This window comes from Varanus komodoensis, unplaced genomic scaffold, assembly GCF_004798865.1.
Source record: "Varanus komodoensis strain SLA01 unplaced genomic scaffold, ASM479886v1 scaffold23, whole genome shotgun sequence".
Lineage (NCBI taxonomy): Eukaryota > Metazoa > Chordata > Lepidosauria > Squamata > Varanidae > Varanus > Varanus komodoensis.
The window spans coordinates 4,521,921-4,542,740 of NW_025335627.1; the positions used below are offsets into that span (position 1 = coordinate 4,521,921).

Sequence of the window (20,820 nt, forward strand, 5' to 3'; positions counted from 1 at the left end):
ATACGGTAGATGTACTTCACCTGGATCTCTGCAAGGCCTTTGACAAATGGCTGCACGATATAGATTGATGCACTGTCCTATGGATTGGGGCATGGTTGATGGATCACAAGCAGAGGGTGACTCTCCAGGAGGAATAATCAGGATGGCAGCTAGGGAAAAGTGGAGTTTCCCAGGGCTTAGTTTTGGGACCAATCCTGTTCAACCTTTTAATCAATGTCATGGAGGAATGGATAACTGCTCTGCTGAGTAGGGGTGGTGGGCATAACTGAGGAGCAGGTGATCCAGATCCAGAAAGACAACACGATGACATTCAATGTGGATCAGTGCAAAGTCTTGCACTTGGGACACAGGAATAGGTGTCACAGGTACAGTATGGGGGACAAGTGGCTGGAGAGCAGCACTTGTGCAAGGGATCTTGAGGTACTTATGCACAGCAGGCTGAACATGAGTCAGCAGTGTGATGCAGCAGTTGAGAAGGCAAATGCCACCCTTGGATTTATAGCTGCCAGATCCAGGCAGGTGTTGATACAGCTCTACACAACTCCTGTTCACCCACAACTGGAGTACTGCATCCAGTTCTGAGCTCCACATCATAGGAGACATAGCTAGGTTAGAATCGGTTCAGTGCAGGGTCACAAGAAAGGTAGCTGGGTTGGGAGGGATGACATATGAGGAGAGATTGAGGGCACTGTCTTTTCAGCCTGGAGAAGAGGAGACTCCGGGGCGATCTTTTGGTGACTTATGTGAGGGGTGTTGTGTGGAGGAGGGCCATGACCTTCCCTGCAGTGGAATGCAGGATGCATTCCAATAGGGCAAAGCTCAAGGAATGAGGTTTCAGGTTGGATGTCAGGAAATGGTTCCTGACGGTTAGGACCCCAAGGATATGGAATGGGCTTCCAAAGTTGGTGGTTGAGGCCCCATCAGTGAGGGTGTTCAAGGAAAGATTGGACAACCACATGTTGGGGATTACATGAGTGGAGCCGGCTGGAGCCAGGGGTTAGAGTAGAAGGTCTAGGAGGCCCCTTCTGACTTGCTTTTTTTCTTATGTTCCTACATTTCTATGTTTATATTAAAAAGTCAGTATGAAGCGAATGAGACAAGTCTATGCATTGGTTGACTTTAAGTAAGTAATTACCTCTCAGTCTTTGTTTCTAACTCAGCTGGAAACCACTTAGTTCTCATGAGAATCAAAATTATACTTTTCAGAAAAACACTATTAGAGAAGTCTTAAATGATGCAAAGCATTTCACCCATGGAAAGTAGCAGATAAATTATTAATGACAGTATGTTTTAACTTGCGTTTCACCTGAAACAAAGCTTACTGGAAGGAAAGATACCCTAAATACAAAAGTATGCTTTTTCAGAATTTATTTCTCATTTAATCCCTTGATCCTCCCTCTGGCCAGTGAGGCTTCAAAATATTTCACACCTAGATGATGCTCACATCACACTGCAAATCTTGTCACTGACTGGGTTCCTGATACAACATGATACATAAACATGAAAGCTGGAGTGGCTTGCTGTGTTGTTTGCACCAAGCAGCATGGTTTGTTAATGAGTCTGGTTTCAGACAATGAAACAGGCCACCCCACTTATTAAACCACCATGGTTTATCATGTTGTAAGAAACCGGTGACTTTATCACATTCTGCACTATAAAAAATTGAAGGTTATCTCAAACTATGGTAAAACCATTTTAGATTTTCAGATTGTCAGCTGTTGTATTTTCATACAGATAGGTACATGTTGCGCCTATGATGTTAAGGGTATATTCTTCCTTATGCCTGAACAGGTTTGATTGTTTTGGCTTTTCTTGTATTTTATTCATTCTTTAGGCTCCCTCGAACTACATAAGGAAAGATAGGATTTATGTACTTCAAATGGAGAAATGAATAAAATAGACATTCAGATCAATTTCACATAGTGCACACCTATAACATTCTGTATCCTCTCAGTTATTAGATTCATAGAATCTAAGAGTTGGAAGGGGCCATGAAGGCAGTCCAGTCGAAACCGCTGCTCCAGCAGGACACCAGGTTATACCATCCCACTCAGATGACTGTCCAGTTTCTTTTGAATGTCTCTACTTTGGGAGAGACCCACCACCTCCTACTTTACAATTTATAAAACACTAAAATGCATAAGCTTTTCTGTTGTTCTACAATTCCTCAAGAAAATGTTAAAATAAATGTTTGCTAATTCCATGAATCCCTGTCACCCATCACGCTGAAGCTTGTAAAATGGTATATTTTGTCTTCTTTCCTGTAAATAGCTAGTATGGATATCTCGTGTGTGAGTGTGTTTCTTTTCATATCTCAGCTAGAGTTGTATGTATATTTTCCCTTTGCTGGAACATAATATTTTAAACTCTACAAGAACAGTATTCACTTGCACTAATCCTGAAACAGGCACAACTGTTCCATAATCTTTTAAGAACACCCCTATGCAAAAACGCTTCTCATCAGTAAAAGATTCTGCAGGTGTCCAATAAGTTTTTAGAAAGCCAAGGCAGCTGACAGTACATGCATCACTCTTCCCTCAAAGGAAAGATTAAGTACTTCCATTTGCTGAAATCTAACAGTAAGTAATTTAAGAATTTATGTTTAAACCCATTACCCTGGAAGTCAGCTAAACCCATGTTTCCATTTTAATCCTATTTTAAACAAAGTTGAAGTATTTTTAACACAGAATAATCTTGTTTTGATCTTTTTTGCATCTGAACCAATATGTTTAATCTGACCAACTGTTAGTCTTGTATAATCCATATCACAACCATGCTGCTGTCATGGTAACCAAATAAAGAGTTGTAACGTGCCCCACTGGTATCAAGAAGTTAAACAGTGAAACCAAGTTTGATTTGGTTAAAATTTTAATTGGGAAAAGAGAATTTATATAGGTAAATATAGATGACTTTTAAGTATGTTGTGTGTGAAGTTATGTTACATGTTACGTATGTTATAACAAAGATTTATAGTTCATTATTAATTGATCAAATCACAACAGTTACAGAAGATGAAATAAATGGTCAGATGAAATAAATGGTCAGTTGTCAATGTTCAACTGTCATGTTTTGTTCCAGTATTCTCCAAAGGAACTTATTTGCCTTTTAAGCCTATCCCAGGTTTTAAGAGGAAAACAATTTCTTAATATATTGTATCAAAGCAACAAAGTCTTGTAGCACCTTAAAAGCTAACAAATTTATTATTACTTTTTACATCAGATGCATTAATTGTTATCCTCACTTGGCAAGTACATTTACATAGGGCTGTAGAAAGGGAAAAATGTTAGCTGTGAAATCAAAAGGTATTAAACATAAGAAATAGAGGTGCTTGCCATTTTATAGGTTAAATGTAAAATGTCAAAGATGTGCTAAAAAGGCAGAACCAGGTAGGTCTCAGAACACTAGGAGCACCTGGGCTAATTGTGTTAATGGTGGCTATGGCTAATAACTCTGGATGGCCTTTCCCATCTGAAGCAAACAGAAATGGCTTCAGTGTTGCCTCTGTATTTATCTTATGCTTGCCTATGGGCCTCATTTAAACATGCAGCAGCCTGAGCTGGTAGAATCCTGACATGGACTGTACCACTTCTGAGACTGCAGGTAGGAGGATGCCATTTTTAACATTTTCCTAGTAAAAACCAAGAACAACCTCTTAGCACACCAATCAGAATCCTCAGCACACACTTCTTCTTGCTGTCTGCTTTTCTACTTGCAGAGAGTTTATCACTCTTTAAATATGAAAAATAGCATTTCCTTCACGCACCCCCACAGTCAGATACCGATGCAATTCACTGTGCCACCTCCAGACTCCACCACCTCAGACTGCTATCAAGTGTAGATGCCGCCTTTGACTGCGTAGGGAGCTGCAGGGAGACCACTGCGCGGACGCACCCGGCAAGAGCAGGAAAGCCTTTCCTCGTCTCCTCTCCCTTTCCCCGTCTCAGCATGGAAGCGGAGGGAGCCACATATAACAGACCTTGGACAGCAGCAGCAGCGAAAGGAAGCTTCTCTCTTTCTGCCGGCACCTGTCGCCGCAGCCCAGCTCCTCTTCCTTTATGCCTCCGACGCGCACAAGGAAGGGGAGGGGGCGTGTAGGACACATCGCGAAAGGACGGAGGCCTCGCCAGGGAATGGATTAAGCACCCAGCCAGGCAATTGGGCGGGGGTGCGTGCAGAGACTCGCCTACCTCGTAGAGCGGCTGGTGACGATGTAGTCGCGCTCGTCCCTCTGCTCAGAGCTGCGCTGGCAAGAGCTGCGCTGGCCGCTTCCCCGGCGGACACTGCAGGAGTTCGGCTGGCCCAGCCACACTCGCTTGGCCCGCTGACTCCACTCCTATCGGTGCTGGTCGGTCGGCGGGTCGGCCAACCCTGTGTGAGGAGCGAGCAGCCGCGCGCGCACTTGACTGCGTTCACAAGACCGCCTAGTGCGAGACCCGCGAAACAAGCCTGTGCTCGGGCGGCTTCACGCTCTTCCCTGTGCTGATTGGTCTTGCCGTGAGAGAAGCGGGGAGGGGTAGCCTGGTGGAGTCCCTAAAAGTAGAGGCGAGGAAGAGGGACTCCGAGCACACGCGCATGCGCAAGATTATGTCCACGACGGTCTCTTCCTGTTTCTCATTCCAAGTTCAGAGCTGCCAATCCAGGCAGGGCTTGTAGTATGGCGGGCTGCCGCGGCGCTCTTCCCTTCTCTCTGGTCTTCCGCTGCCATGGCCGCCGGTGAGGGGAAAAGAAGCTAACGAAAGTGGCGCCGCGGGAGCTGTTAAAGCGTCGCCTTATTGATTTCTTGGTGCGGATGTCTATAATGATGTCCTTGAGCACTTGCACTAATGAACCAGTGGAAAAAACGGAGCCGGGTCCTAAGCTACCTCTACGTTTTCTGGGCGCGTGAAATTTGCCCGCTCTTTTGGCTTTTGGAATATCCAAGCAGCAAAATGAGCATAGAGGACAATGCAGAACCTCCATGGTCACTGTACGTCTGAATATCAGTGGGAGGTGGGGAGGAAGTGATGGTCCGCGCTTGCTATCTCTGGTCTGTTAAACGTAGAACATACGCTATATTTTTACCACGGCGATACATGGTAAAATAAACAGCACCACTGCAGACTAGGTCAAGGGTGCCCAACTCTTCCTGCGCAGGAGCATTTGTGAAGAAGTGGGGAGCACGTTCCAGTAGTGGATGAGACCAGCGTGGCTTAGGTTAAAGCTCTCGCTGCCCTCGCAGTTGCAGTTCAAGCTTTTAGAATAGAATGGGAATGTAGGTTTGTATGACTTTTTTCTGACCAGGTATGACCTTTTTTCTGACTTTTTTCTGATCATCATCTTAAAATTAATTTTGTTAACTTGGTAAGTCAATTACTGTTATGCAATAATAAAAAAGGACAATGTAAGGTCGTAAAAATCAAATGAGTAAATCAAGTGGCAAGTCAGATGTTCATTCAAAACACCCAATATTCCTCTTAGTATAAATTAGTTAAAATTTATTCTAACTGGTGCACCTTTAAAAACCTGTTAAAACAGGTAATTGTTTAATCTTAAACAATCTTAATACATTCTATTTAGGTAGATGCAGCTGTTTGTTTATATATGTGCATTGGTGTGTGCATAGAATAGCTTTTTAAATTCTTTTTGCTATTATTTTGAAAAGCTGCATTTCTCTTGAAAAAGTTATATAATATTTCCCTTCAGGAGGAAAAACACTAATTTTATGCCAATAGATTGGACACTGTCCACAGCTCCGGTGGTTCTGTTTAAAAAAGAGAACATTGTGGAAGTGAAAATCCATAGCAAAATGATGCCATGTATCTCTTACTCCATAAGAAGATATTCTGATCAGGGCTCCAACCAGCTTGGAATAGGAGCCTTATGTTGTTTTGAAGCTCTCAAAGGGCCTTTCTTTCTAAGGCTGAGTGAAATTGTGTCCCCACTTTCTCAGGGCCACTGTTACATAGTGTGAAGGAAGTAGATCGGAAAACATGTCTCTCAAATATAAAAATAGAACCATGGGTCACTACATGAAACTGATGGTAGAAGATTCAGGATAGAAAAAACAAAGTACCTAGTTATGGAATTTGGTACCACAGGTTATCATGATGCCTTCAACCTGGACAGCTTTACCAAGGAATTCAGTAAATTCCATTTTAACATTCCCTCATTCAAATTTTTCTTTTGATACATTTGGTACATTACTTATAAGAATTTAATAAGACAAGTTTGGTTTAATTTGCAATTAGCCTGGAATTGAATCCCAATTTCCTACCAGAGAGCCCATTGATTAGAGAGACTCTATAAAAATTGTTCAAGCCAGCTATCTCTGCTAGCTATCTCCAGCGCTAGCAGGTTCCAATCATCCCTATTCCTTTCAGGTTCTTGCCTGAAGGTAACCTTATGACATGTTTTGTCCACTCATCCTTACAAGCAGGGAAATCCTGTATTTTACTCCTAAAATGCACTCTTAAATGTCTGTCATGTAATTATTACATGTTCCTATTAGCATGTCAGCCACCTTGGAAAGTAACCATAGAATTCATACAAAAGAATTGACATGACTACCCAAATTAAATGTGGTCCTATGCATGCTTGAAACACACTACTTCAAGATTTTTGGCACATTATTTTATTTTATTGTTTGACTAGAACATGGTGGTTGAGGAGGTGAGTGGGTCTGACAGTCCCTGGATTGTGATACTGCTGGTGAAAATGCTTCCTGACAGCATAGGGGCAGTGTATAGACATATACCTTCCTGCACGTTTTGAGATACAGTGGGAGGTTAGGGCTGTTCCAATCTGCAATATTTTCCTACAATGATGGTGGCCTCTTCTGTAGGCCTCTCCAAGTCTGTGTACCACCAACATTGTCATTTTTGCTTGCAGTGCATCCATATGCACTTAAATCACTCAGAGTGGATTGTTGGGAAGTCATAGGATTATGTAGCGTTTCAAGCTCTGAGATCCTGTGTTCTCAGAGCTGGAACTCCAAAGACTGTGTTCCTGCCTTGTAGCTGCCGTAGATGGAACAATGCCAGCTCCTCTCTTCCTTAAATCACAACTTAGCCTAGGAGAAGGCAAAAAGGGGATTGCCAGTGCGGATGGCTAAAAATAGCCATCTAAAAACGAAAAAATCATGGCTGGAGGTGTGACAGTAGCAGAGGCTGCTGCAGTACCTCATTCCATGGATAAGATGCACAAAAATCTCTGAATTCAGGGAATGATGAGCCAATCTTCCTATTACAGTTACCGGATATATTAATTTTATGTAATAAATGAATTAAATTATTCAGTCCTAGCTAGATGACACTAATAGAGCCAAATAGATATAATTTACTTTTATTTCTTTCATGTAATATTCTTCATTTTACATAAATGCAAGAATTATAGTATATATACTTGTATTAATCTATTTCAGAATCACAGGCCTTTTAGAGAGTAAAAACTAGCCTTGGGAGCCTGGATATATTTCCTGCTGAAGAAGGAAATATTTCTGTTCCACATTGATTGGAATAAGCGTGTCATGAGTGGAGCTGGCTGGAGCCAGGAGGCCCCTTCTGACTCGCCCTGTTTCTATGTTTCTATGATTGCATTTCCTTGTAATGATTAGAATTCCCTGAGTCCCCACGTCCCAGTGGCTGGACTTTCCCATCCTGCTTCCCTTGACATCCAAATCCTAGGGCCAGACACTGGATTCAGCACAAGAATCACCCAAGCTTGGGGGGGGAAACAGATTTATCAAAAGACAAACTAGACAATGTGGAGGGTCTTAAAACACTACTACACATACAAAACACACAACAACGAGGGTAGGGAAGGGAAGAGAGAGTTGAAGAGTAGCAATTTCACTGGACTTAACACTATTTAGCTCCCCCCCAGGCCGGTTGGCCTCCTCAGACTAGAAAATAACAAAGCTAGCTGTTCTTCCTACTAAAACAGTATTCAATACCCAACTAGCCTTCTTCCTTGTAAAATAGCCCAGCATTGTTTGGCATGAGCCTATGGCATTAGTAGGGAACCTCTCCTCAAAGAGGAACCCTGATCTGTCTCAGCTCCCTGCTTTCATCTAGTTAAATCAAACATATGACTCATGGGATGACATTTCCCAACATTAACCAGGTTAGTATACCCCATCTCTGGGGTGTGAATGACTCTGCCCTTGGGAGTAATTTACAGTTACTTACGGCTTTTTGCATTCCCATTGCTATCAGGACTAGTCACTGGTTTTTCTTGAGTCCCCCTGGCTGAAACCATCAGGCCTTAATGCCCAGGGTTAACCCTTCCTTCCCCAAGGAGCCATTAGCTGGTTCTCTGTTACATTCCTATGTGAAAGTTAAGCACTGTGATTTCAAATAAGGTATTCCTTGGTGAATTTAGCTACCTTCAAGCTGTTCAGGAAACAAAACAAATATACTAGCGTCTGTTCCCAGTTAGCTTGTTGTAGTTAGCATGTTTCGTCTGGTAGTGCCTCTTGATATTGAATTCCTTGAAAACAGCCACAGTCTCTTGGCAAATTAGGCAGACACAGTTGTTTCATATTTCAGTGAAAAAATACTCCAATTTCCACTTGTCCTGGAAGCGGCAGCCCTTGCTGTCAACTTTCCTTTTTTTAGCTACAGTCGCCATTTTAGAAATGGGCACACAAGGGTCACGCGGCGAGAGTGCTGACTCAGGTCTACTGCCATCTTCTGGTGAAATATAACCACCAGCCTTGAAGGAGCAGGAGGCAGCAGGGGACAGCTGCGGGAACCGCTGTGCGGTGAAGGGAAAAACGCCTGACCAGACCCTGATGGGCTACAATCGAGGGTACTTTGGGAATTGGCAAGAGTGCTCTCTCATCTGTTGGCCTACATTTTTGAGGCCTCATGAAAAACAGGAGAAGTTCTAGAAGAGAGGAAGGTGGCATCAGTGGTTCCAGTTTTCAAAAATGGTAGCAGAGGGGATATGGAGGATTACAGGCCAGATAGCTTTACATCCATTCTGGGAAAGACAATGGAAAGGCTCATAATAGGGAAAGCTCTAGAAATCCTAGATAGGAATGGGTGGTTGGCTGCCATGCAGCACAGTTTCCGTAAAAACAGATCCTGCCACAAGAACCTTGTGGAATTCTATAAGGTTGCAAGGCAGTTTGTCAGAGAGGACTTGGTGGATGTGGTTTACTTAGATCTCTGTGGATTAGTGCAAGGTCTTGCACTTGGGACACAGGAATAGGTGTCACAGGTACCAGAGAGCAGCATTTGTGAAAGAGATCTTGTGGATAGCAGGCTGAACATGAACCACCAGTGTGATGCAGCAGTTAAGAAGGCAAATGCCACCCTTAAATGTATAGCCAGAAGTGTGACTTCCAGATCCAGGCAGGTGTTGTTACCACTCTACACAACTCCTGCTCACCACAACTGGAGTACTGCATCCAGTTCTGGGCTCCACATTATAGAAGACAGCGAGGTTAGAATCGGTTCAGCAATGGGTCACAAGAATGGTAGGCGGGTTGGGAGGGATGACATGAGGGGAAATTTGGGGAACTGTGTCTTTTCAGACTGGAGAAGAGGAGACTCCGAGGGGATCTTTTAGAGACTTAAAGGGCTGTCATGTAGAAGAGGGCCATGACCTGTTCTTCACTTTAGTAGAGGGCAATACACATTCCAATGGGGCAAAGCTCAAGGAAAAATGTTTCTGTTTGGATGTCAGGAAGTACTTCCTGATGGTTAGGACTCCTAGTATATAGAATGGGCTTCCAAGGGAGGTGATTGAGGCTGTGGTGTTCAAATAAATATTGGACAACAACATCTGGGGATTATATGAGCAGAGCTGGCTGGACTAGATAGCCCAGGAGGCCCCTTCTGACTTGCTTTTTTACTGTTTCTGTGTCATCACTGTAGCTTGAAGGCTGTATCGATTGGAGTCTGAGACATTCGCTGCCAATTTGGTGGAATCTATGCATCCACCAATGAACAGACTGGGAAGGGGAAAGAACAGTTTTTTCTGAGTTTATACAGAGACCTGGTCTTTTCCACAAATTGCATGTAGAGTGAATTTCTGCAAAAAGTTCCAATTTGGTTGGAGCTACTAACAACCAGACATCCAGATAAGTGTATATGTGTTGGCTAAGGTGAGCAAATGCTATGGCCATACACTTCATAAGAACCCTGGGGGCAGATGAAAGTATGAAGGATAGAGCAGAAAATTGGAATCTCTCTCTCTCTCACGTTGGAGGTAAAGAAAATGTGTATGAAAAGGTTTTCTAGAAATGTGGAAATCAAGTTTGAGTTCATTTTGTTTAATACACCATTTAATACACCATGATTTAAGAATTTAAAAACATTATTACAAAAAACTGCCATATCTACAATACAAGTTTTACAAAAATTCCTTAGAAGTCTTTTTAGTCCTGCAGCATTAGGAATAGTTGAATATTTCGACAGCCATAAAAACTCTCACCTGGAAGGATAGCTTCTTCTACTTTACCACCGCAGATGAAATTTGTCATTCCAAGGATAAGCATATTAATAGATCTGTGGCCAGATTGATAAATATGGCCTCTAAGCTTTCATCAGTGATAATCAAAGTGAACAATACTGTTGACCCCTCAGGAAATTACACATTAATCTCTGCGCAAGGAGCAAGTGCTATCATCATATTCCGATTGACAATTCCAGCTTTTATAACCTACTAGAATTTAAGGTAAGAAGTCATGGATTGAGTGACCATCTTTGCATATCTATTAAAATATCAACTGAAATGTTAAATCCAATTAAAGACCAAAATGGACTAAAGATAAAGATAGATTTGGCTGAAACCGCTATGAAAATAATCCATACAGTGCAATCACAAGAACTAAAAGAGAACATTTTGGCAGAATGAGACTTACTTAGCTCTGGAAAAAATGCCATTATCATGTCATTATCACATCTTTTCACCCTGTTTTAATAAACATCCAAAAGAAGAGAGGGAAACCAAAGAAACTTTACCATCGTATGAAGAACTGGTTTGACAGATTGCAGAGAAGCCAAAAACCAAACTAAGAAAACTTAAAACACTTTCCAGGCAATTGCTGCTTGATGCTTACTGCTATTGGCAAGAAAAATGTATAAGAACACATTGAAAGTGAATAAGCCAGGCGATGAGGTCTGCCTGGGACAAGGTGATTGCAGCTGCCAAGGAGAAACTTAGTGTATTTCTCTGGCAATTAATTACTCCACTGCTAAAACCATGATGTAATGCTGGAAGTTTCATAATAGCATTAGTTTGAGAGAAACATATGAACCTTTATTAAAAACATAAAGGCAAACCAGACCGAAACTTCACAATACTTATACTCCAAAATAGGATACTATCACCTGCTGTGAACTAATCAAGTTGATCCAAGATGTAAAATCGAGAAAATCCCCAAGCCTTGATTTATTCCCTACCAAATCATTGAAAATAGCTCCCAAGTGGTGGGTGCAAGTGTTGGCACCCATATTCACCTTGAAATGTGGGGAAAAAAACATCCTTGAGGTTAATGACCAGTAGCAGGCCGCTCTTTAACCATCCAGAATTAGGTGAACTAAAAAAGTTAAGATCCATTAGGTCCAGGATCCCATTTCAGCACTATGAAATCATGTGAGAAGAACCCACAGTCAGCAGAAGAAGCAGATATCCACTCAATCACCCTCTTCAGTAGGAGTGAGTGAATCTCCTCCATCAGTGCTGAAGATGTAGGTGTTATGCACACAGTACTGATGGGCAGGAAGGTGTCAATCTGATTCTGTAATCTTTCTAGATGACAGGCAGCAATGAAGGCAAGTGGTGGTCCCAAGAATCAAAAACAAAGAGGAGTGATATGGAGGGAGTTGTTGTTAGTTGTGAAGTTGTGTCCGTCCCATCATGACCCCATGAACAACATTCCTCCAGGCTCTCCTGTCGTCCACCATCCCCCAGAGTCCACTTAAGCTCACCCTGACTACTTAAGTGACTCCGTCTAGCCACCTCATCCTCTGCCGTCCCCTCCTTCTTTTGCCATCTATTGTTCCCAGCATTAGGCTCTTCTCCAGGGAGTCCTTCCTTCTCATTAGGTGGCCAAAGTATTTGAGTTTCATCTTCAGTGTCTGGCCTTCTAAAGAGCAGTCAGGGATGCTGACTGGTTTGATCTCCTTGCAGTCCCTGTCTGCAGTGATCTTGGAGCCCAGGAAAATAAAATCTGTCACTACCTCCATTTCTTCCCCATCTATTTGCCTGGAAGTGATAGGACCGCATGCCATGATCTTAGTTTTCTTAATGTTGAGTTTCAAGCCAACTTTTCTGCTCTCCTCCACCTGCATCAAGAGGCTCTTGAGTTCCTCTTCACATTCTGCCATTAGAGTGGTATCATCTGCATATCTGAGGTTGTTGATATTTCTCCCAGCAATCTTAATTCCAACTGGTGATTCATCTAGCCCTGCCTTTCTCGTGATGTGCTCTGCATATAAGTTAAATAGGCAGGGCGACAGTATATAGCCGAACTCCTTTCCCAATTTTGAACCAATCAGTGGTTCCATGTCCAGTTCTCACTGTTGCTTCTTGACCTACATACAGGTTTCTCAAGAGACAAATAAGATGGTCAGGTACTCCCATCTCTTTAAGAACTTGCCACAATTTGACTTCACATTCCAGGATGTCTGGCTCGAGGTCAGTGACCATCCCATCGTGGTTATCAGGGACGTTAAGGATTTTAAACTTTTTCTTGTATAGAAAGATATGTCCCCCCCACCCCCCGCCGCCGCCACTGTCTCCTCCTCTGAAGGCTGAACATGCCCAGTTCTCTCAATCTTTCCTCACAGGGCAGTGTTCCCAAACCCTGGATCATTTTTCTTGCCCTCCTCTGGACCTGTTCTAATTATCTGCATCTTTCTTGATGCCCACAACTGGACACAATACTCCAGATGAGGTCTAACTAGTGAGGAGTCAGGGGGACTAGGGGACGACTTTTTCTTGTTATTTGGAAGTAATTCTTCTGTATTATTTATAAATGTATACATTTGGGAAGTAATACATCCCAAAATAGCATTTGCCTTCTGGTGGCTGCATCACATTGTTGGCTTATATTCAGCCTATTATCCACAATTACTCTGAGATCCTTCCCCCCGCCCCCCAGTTTTGTTGAGCCATCAACAAAAGATGTATTTCCCATCTTTCTTTTTTCCTAGGTGTCCTATTGAATCTCATCATGTTGCTTTCAGCCCAGTGTTCAAGTTTATCAAGATTGCCCTGGATCTTCATTCTGTCTTCTAGGACAGTGATGGCGAACCTTTTAGAGACCGAGTGCCCAAACTGCAACCCAAAACCCATTTATTTATTGCAAAGTGCCAACCCTGCAATAAAACCTGAATACTGAGGTTTTAGTTTAGAAAAAACAACTCACAGTCAGTCCAAGCAAGCATGCATGCATGCATGCATACATAACCATAACCTTGGCAGTGCACTGACCGGCCATGCAAAAGCTTGGACAAGTCGTGGCTAATGAGTCGCGGCTCATGACATCATCGCCTGGCACCACTACTCCTTTCCGAGCATGTGCATGGTCCCTATGTGCGCTGTTATCCAATGCTCGGCTGCTGGAGCGATGCTGGGGCGACTTGGCTTGAGTGCCAACAGAGAGGGCTCTGCGTGCCCGCTGTGGCATGTGTGCCGTAGGTTAGCTACCACTGTTCTAGGGTGTTTGCTATTCCACCCACTTTTGTATCATCTGCAAATCTGATTATCTTTCCTTCTACTTCCTCATCCACATCATTAAGAAAGATGTAGAAGAGCATTTGTTTCCTTGAGAGGTGTATCACCTAATTCTGCAATACCCTGGCAAGGTCCCATTGCTCTTTTGGCAGGTAGTTAAATAGAAAGCCCAGTTTCTCATGTCAGAAGAGTCGGTACCTCTGCATGCTGGCCTGGTAATTGGCCACTTTCAGTCCCAGGGGCATTTCAGCATAAATACAGCTCCCAAGAGTATCCTGGTGGTGTCCCTCAAGATCAGATGGGGTGGAGTGCTGGCAATGTGACCTTCATTGAGCCAGTTCAATGACCACAGGATTCAGCTTTGGGTTTTAGAAGAGTCAGACTCCATCCTTCCCATGCACATGGTACATTTCTTCCAACAGTTTCAATGTTAGCCATTGATGAAGGGGCCTTGCAGGACTGCTGCGCAATATAAGAGAGAGTAGTAAGGTATGGGATGGTGACTAGGATTCCTCAGTCCTCATGGTGTCAAAGACTTGGCCCAATATTTTCTCTACCTACAGCTGCGTTCAGATGCTGAGGGCCTGGTCCATACACTGATTTGCTTGGTGAAGCTGCCTAGGTCTACCGATGATAAGGAAAGCTCTACAGCATGGGTCCTCAAAGTGCAGCCCCCGGCCTGGATACAGCCCACCATGGGCATTTACCCAGCCCTCATCATAGTTTTTGGACTCGCTCAGAGAAAACGAGTCCGAAAGTTCTGAGCCGGCACAGGTGTTCTCTTAAACTGAGCAGAGAGTCAGCGCATGCACCAAATTGTAACAGCTCAACTGTGTGTGCGCCAGCTCCCCCCCCCCCCCCCCATTGCATGCATATACAGAGTGGGAATACAGAGCAGGAAACAGAAGAGAGGAAGGTGGACGAGAGAGAGAGACAAAGACACTAAAAAAGGATTGAAGGTAAGAAAAATATAACCTTTAAAATCCATTTTTAAGTATGTGAGCCACGTCCCATGGCTGTGGGCCAAGCCATGGCCGCCTCGCCAGGCCCTGCAGCTTGCCTTGAGAAGGCAGTGGCTCCTGCACCTTTCACAGTACCAGTGAAACCAGATGCTTCTCCCAGTCACAAAATGGGGAATGGCAGTGTTCCCCATGGTTCTTGGTACCAAACAGATCCGGTGGTGCCTTAACCGGAGATGGTACCATGGGTCCCTTCGAGACTGTGGCAGATGGGAGGAATTGTGACAGTGACATGTTCCTGATTTCACCCTCCAATGCCAAGATAGGCTCAGATCTTGGTACCAGCACTGGTCTCAGTCACATGGTGAAAATACCAGCAAGCAGTTCCATGGCAGTTGGTATCAACCATGACTCCATGCAGGCACCACTTAGACTTCGGTGCTGCAGGAACTTTGAACATCCGTCTTTCATCTGTTTAGTTAGCATCTTGGCCTTTTTATGCTTCACCATCTCACCTGGAATGGGGGTTCAGTCCTGGGCCACAGGGGTCAGTCCTGGGCCCAGTGCTCTTCAACATCTTTATTAATGATTTAGATGAGGAAGTACAAGGAAAGATAATCAGATTCACAGATGATACAAAACTGGGTGGAATAGCAAACACCCTAGAAGAGAGAATGAAGATCCAGGGTGATCTTGATAAACTTGAACACTGGGCTGAAAGCAACATGATGTGATTCAATAGGGACAAGAACTATGAAAAAGAAACCAAATGCATCAATACAAGATGGGTAATATGTGATTCTCAACAGAATTGAAAAAGAAAAAGAACAAGGAGTAATTGTGGACAATAGGCTAAATATGAGCCAACAATGTGATGTAGCTGCCAAAAGAGCAAATGCATTAACAGAAGTATTACTTCCAAATCATGAGCAGTAGTAGTTTTATTATTGTTGTTATTTATTTATTTACAATATTTTTACCCAATCCTTAACAAACATCTCAGGACAGCTTACAATGTAAATAAAACATAACATATAGTTATGCTATGTAACCTATAAAACATATAGTTCCCCTATGCTCCTCACTAGCCAGACCTCATCTGGAATACTGTGTCCAGTTCTGGGCACCAAGATTTAAGAAAGATGCAGAAAAATTAGAAAGGGTCCAGAGGAGTGCAACAAAAATGATCCAGGATTTGGAAACAGGAAGGAAGTTCAGGATCTCTTCTTGCTTATACCAGAGTGCAGGACATAGAATAATCAATTCAAAGTATGACAACCCAGATTAAGACTAGATATCAGGAAAAGCTTCCTCACTGTCAGAGCAATACAACAGTGGAACCAGCTGCCTAGAGAGGTGGTGGGCTCTTCCACACTGGAGACATTCAAAAAGAAACTGGGCAGCCATCTGAATGGGATGGTGTAATGTGGTCTCCTGCAACAGCAGGGGGTTGGACTCAATGGCCTTCATTGCCCCTTCCAACTCTACTATTCTATGATTCTATAATATACTGGAGTGAGGGAGAGGTTCCCATGAAAATGCTATTAGTTACTAAATCTTTCTGGTAATCAGCTCCAGCCAGGCATAGAGCGTGTATGGGTGATACACAGAGACCGTGAAGAAGAACTTTATTTGCACCAAAAGTAGGTGACCACCATTTTTGCATCAGCCCCATTTCTTTTTCCTATGTCCTGGGAAAAGGCTCTTTCTGAACATTCTAGGGGGCATGGATGGTCATTGGGGTCTCAGCTAACATTCAGTTAAGAGCAATAAAGGAATAAGGATGACTGCTGATTTTTTGGAAGGGTCAGAAACTACTGAATATCTCTAGGACAATGGCATCTTGCTCAAAGCCTCCTGCTCTTGTTATTTTTGAGAACATTAACCTAAGTTACCAAACAGGTAACTCCAGATTTATTCCTATGTAATCAATCACTAAAGACTTTCTAAGCTTCTTCTTATTCTAATTTTGAATAAATGGATTTTCAAGGATTGGAAGATTCTAAAATTCTCTTTGAGGTATTTTGAGGACTGCCAGTGAAACCATTCCAAGACATGAAATTTAGTCTAATATATCTGTCTGCATGACTCATGGAAACTTTTCCTTCAAGCTTCAATGAAGACTTGAAGACTGTCTCCTTAAGGATTGGTCATTCACAGTGAATGGTATCCTTGATTCATTATACATTTTAGACATCATAATTTTGAATAGAAACTTCATTGGAATTCTCTCATCCCCAGTAAAGGATTAAATTTCTAGAGAATCTAATCTGTGAATAAAAGCTGACAAATCATTGGAAATATAATTCTTATTTATGCAATTATTCTAAAATGTATCCAGATTAAATAGGTATTCACATTCATGCAAAATATTCAAACTGTTAGCAACCAGAGGGACCCATGCATGAGTGGAGAGAGGAATTGCAAAGCCGATTCACCTCCAGAAGCATCAGTGGCCTTATTTATTTATTTATTTATTTATTTGGCGGCTTACAACAATAAATTAAAAAATAATTATAATATTAAATTAAAAAATATAAACATTAGATCAAAAATACAAAAATATAATATAAAATAAGCCGCCCTGGCCAGATAAAATCCAATAATATTAACAGTTAAAATGCCGCTTAAATAAAAAGGTCTTCGCCTGGCGCCGAAAAACAAATAACAAATATTCCAGATTTTAAACTAATAGGCAGGTGCTACCAAATAAAGAACTCAATATGCAATGCAAAAGTATTTATTTAGGCTTAGTGTATTATATTATTAATACATGTCTCTTTTTTTTGCACATTTTTATTAAGATTTTAAAAAAACTAAAAAATGATCAATCATCAAATACATCGGACGTACTGGGTCAGCCCCCTATAACATATCTTTTAAACATTCTATAATCATATTCAAATCGATTTATAAAAATTTAAAGACATCTTTAAATCTAAGCCAAGTCCCGTTTCTCCAGCCAATCGTAAAAAAGGTCCCAAGTTTGATAGAAGTCAGTCTCTTCTTTCTCCTTCAATAATAGAGTCAATCTGTCCATTTCTGCAAAATTCAGAATCTTTTTTAAAATCAGTTCCTCAGTGGGTAGTTCCTCACTCTTCCTGTATTGAGCTAGTGCAATCCTCACCGCTGTGATTAAATGTAGTATCAAATAAATTCCTTTTTGCTAATATTTTCCGGTACAATGCCTAACAAGAAAATTACAGGTTTAAAAGCTAAGGGTTTTTGTAGCATTTCCTCAAGCCATTTATGTATTTTAATCCAATACTTTTTCACATATTCACAAGTCCAGCAGATATGGTAAAAAGTACCCACATCATGTTTACATTTCCAACATCTGTTTGACATATTTGGAAACAGCTAATCAATTTGGCGACAAATACCATCTATAAAACATTTTATATAAATTTTCTTTATACGAGGTTGCTAAAGTTACCTTAATATTTCTCTCCCATAGCTTTTGCCACTTTTCCAATTCAATATTATATCCAAAATTTTGTGTCCATGTTATCATGGTTTCCTTAACCTGTTCCCCTTCCATTTTCCTGTCAAATAAGAACTCATAAATTCTTTTAATCTTTTTCTCATCTGTTTTTAACATCACTTGATCAAAGGCTGTTAGGTCTTTATAAAACCCCCATATTTTACAATCTTTAGCATAACTTGATTGCATCTGCACCTTATACCACCAAGAGATATTGAGTCCCTGTTCTTGTATTTCTTGATCTAGTTTCAGGCCTCCATCCTTATCCAAAATATCATCATATCTTATGATCCCTTCAAAATTCAATACATTTGGGTACACAAAAGCTTCCATAGGTGAAAGCCATCTTGGTAACTTCTTATACAATTTTGACTTTAACTTTTCCCACACTGACATTAATAATCTTCTAATAAAGTGACTTAAAAAAGTCCCATGAGACTTAACCTTCTCATACCACAAATAAGCATGCCAACCCATTTGCAAATCATGTCCTTCAAGATACAAAATTCTCTTATTTCGCAAGGTTATCCATTCTTTTATCCACATAGAAATAGACGCTTGATAGTACAACATCCAATCCGGTAAACCAAAACCCCCATTCTTTTTGGTTTCCTGAAGCATTTTTAGTTTAATCCTTGTTTTCTTTTTTCTCCAAATAAATCTCGAAATTTGAAAATTTAAATCCTCAAAAAATTTTTTATCAATTTTTACGGAGATCATTTGGAACAAAAACAAAAGTTTTGGTAGTATGTTCATTTTAACCTGTGCTATTCTTCCCGTCAAAGACAATTGTAAATCGGCCCATCTTTCCAGATCACCTTTAATATCTTTCAATAATTTATCGTAAATGTCTTCTAAGTTGTGCATTTAGCTGTAAGATAGATTCCCAAGTATTTAACCTTTTTAACAATCTGCAAGTCCACTTGTTCTTGGAGTCTTTTTTTCTGATCTTGCATAAGATTTTTAACTAAAAATTTCATTTTTTCTTTATTTTCATCCCTGTAACCTCACCATATTCTTCAATCTGTTGTAAAAGTTTAGGGATTGTTACAAAAGGTTCCTCTATTATAAAGACCAAATCATCTGCGAATGCTTGCAATTTATACTTTTCATCCCTAATGTTAGTACCTTTAATGTCCTCGTCACCCCTAATATTTCTATTCAAGACCTCTAAAGTCAGGATGAACAATAGGGATGACAACGGGCATCCCTGCCTTGTACCTTTTTTATCTCTATAGCCGTTGTACATTCTCCATTAATTAAAATCCTGGCCGATTGTCTTTGATAGATGCTTGATATCGCATTCATAAATTTTCCCACAAACTCCATTTGGTCCATCTGTTGCATCATAAATTGCCAATTAACATTATCAAAGGCTTTCTGGGCATCTAAAAACAGTAGAGCCATTGATTTTTCCATGTGTGTCCTGTAGTATTCTAGGATATCCACGATAGTCCTCAGATTGTTCTTCATTTGTCTTTTAGGCAGGAAACCATTTTGGTCTGGATGAATAAAGTCTATTAAAAACTTCTTCAACCTTTCTGCCAATATAGAGGCAAAAATTTTATAGTCCACATTTAGTAATGATATAGGTCTGTAATTTTGAATCTGTGTTAAGTCCATATTTTCTTTCAGTATTAATGTAATATTTGCCTCTGTCCAGGTATCTGGTATTTTAGCATTTAACAATGCTTCATTACATATATCTTTGAGCAATGTAGCAAAAACTCCCTCAAAAGATTTGTAAAATTCAGCTGGTAGCCCATCCGGACCAGGGGTTTTATCATTCTTTTGTCACATGATTGCCTCTGTTATTTCCATAATTGTTACTTCTTGATTCAATATTATATTATTAATACATAACATTATGACCCTTAAACACCACAAAGATGGAAGATTCTCCCTCACCCAGTGGTAGCACAAGCTCTTCCATTGCTAGAAGTGGCACTGCTGGCAAGGTGTGCCGCCACCACTGTTACAGTCCCACAGCTGATGCCATCAGAACTGCCACAGCCCCCTCACAGCTGCCACCTAAGCTCTGGGTACCCCTCTGAACAAGCCAAGGGAAGGCTGTCTGGAGAGCCAGGCCAGTCAGAAAATACAGCTGGTACAGCATTTCAGAGAGTCACACAGTCTCAAATACCTGACTCTGAGTCTTTCCTCAAAAACATGAATTCAGATTGCCTGTTGCAGGCAATCTCCCAGGACTCCTGTACTTCAGAATTGGCCAGATGGCTGCTCCAGAGGATGGGTGACTGCTCTGGAGGAGGTGTCCCTGGATAGCAGCTGTACTAACTAGCTGTGGTTCATCTGGACTGTCTCAAGGTTAGCCAATGTCAATACAAGTCCGGGGAGCTGAGGGACAACACAGAGAATAAATAAATTAACTTATTTTTTAAATACTATTTTAGAAAACAACTTGATAGTTTTATTAACAGATGGCCTGTTGTCATGATAAAAAAAAAAAAAGCCAGAATGGCTTCTTTCAATTGTGAACATCATTTCTATAATCAGCACCCTGGCACAACCTGTCATGACACCTGAACCCAAGTAGCATGATTTACTGGAGATGGAATTAATCCTCCAATAATCTGTTCCCCCTCCAATAAGTCATGCTGGCCAGAACTGGATGATATTATTATTATTATTATTATTATTATTATTATTATTATTATTATTATTATTATTATTATTATAACATTTCTATGC

At 41.3% G+C, this 20,820-nt stretch overlaps 1 protein-coding gene across 4 annotated transcripts in view; it reads right to left on the reverse strand.

The window, feature by feature from the left end:
- Positions 1 to 4,305, reverse strand: part of ADARB1 (adenosine deaminase RNA specific B1) — an 88,279-nt gene extending 83,974 nt beyond the window's left edge. For 3 of the 4 annotated variants that reach the window (XM_044431680.1, XM_044431682.1, XM_044431685.1), the window contains exon 1: positions 4,188 to 4,305. The gene's annotated coding sequence lies outside the window, so the exon portion shown is untranslated. The remainder of the gene's footprint in view (positions 1 to 4,187) is intronic. The other variant, XM_044431681.1, reaches the window with a different exon arrangement.
- Between the last annotated feature and the right edge of the window lie 16,515 nt (positions 4,306 to 20,820).